This window comes from Otolemur garnettii, unplaced genomic scaffold (assembly GCF_000181295.1).
Source record: "Otolemur garnettii isolate 467f Iridium unplaced genomic scaffold, OtoGar3 scaffold00015, whole genome shotgun sequence".
NCBI lineage: Eukaryota > Metazoa > Chordata > Mammalia > Primates > Galagidae > Otolemur > Otolemur garnettii.
This window is the reverse complement of record NW_003852410.1, coordinates 15,484,208-15,484,938: the sequence shown is the minus strand read 5'-3', so window position 1 is coordinate 15,484,938 and position 731 is coordinate 15,484,208. Positions and strand designations below refer to the sequence as shown.

The 731-nt window shown below is 38.7% G+C and overlaps 1 pseudogene; it reads left to right on the top strand.

The window, feature by feature from the left end:
• The first annotated feature begins 452 nt into the window (after positions 1 to 452).
• On the top strand, positions 453 to 519 carry LOC111723800 (annotated as a pseudogene).
• Positions 520 to 731: the final 212 nt, after the last annotated feature.

The following is a 731-nucleotide window of genomic DNA, read 5'->3' as shown; positions in this document are numbered from 1 at the left end:
ATCTGCTCATGCGGGGCTGATGCAAAGAGGCAGGTTAGAAAAATACGTCTCTTTTGCACATAAGCTATGGAATGAAGGAAAGATTGTTGACTTCCAACAGCCAGGAGATGTGGGGATGTGGCTGCAATTCTGCCACCAATAGCCTGTGTGACCTTCAATGACTTCTTCACACTTTCTAGGTAATTTCTTCAGTTATAAAATGAAAAGTTTCAAATAGGCTAACAAGTTTCCTGTCTTTTTCTTGAAGTTTTAAATCTTTTTCTTTATAAATGAACTCCCATAAGGAATCTCAAAATTCTTGTGCATTGGAATCTTCAACTTCCACCAAGGTAGCCTGGCCACAGAACAGGCTGGAGCCAAGGACCTTTGATGTATTTGGCTCTGCAACTAATAGTGTGACCTTGGGCAAGTGATTTCACCTCTCTGAACATTCACATATAGAAAATGGGAAAAAGTGTTACAGCTCTTTTAGAATTTGTCCAGCAAGACTTTTTTTTTGGTTTTCATCGAGAGACTCTCATTGGTGGGGCAGTAGTGAATTGGGACAATCTACCTATCTACCTCATATGGTTTTGGGGAGAAGTAAACTAATTAATCTAAGGCTTAGATGGCATGGAATTCCAAACATGTTAGCTATTATTATTATTGTTATTATAGCTATGATTAGAGCCACACACTACAGCAAAAGCATGTCAAACTCTGCCTAATCACTAACATCATTTTGCACTTAC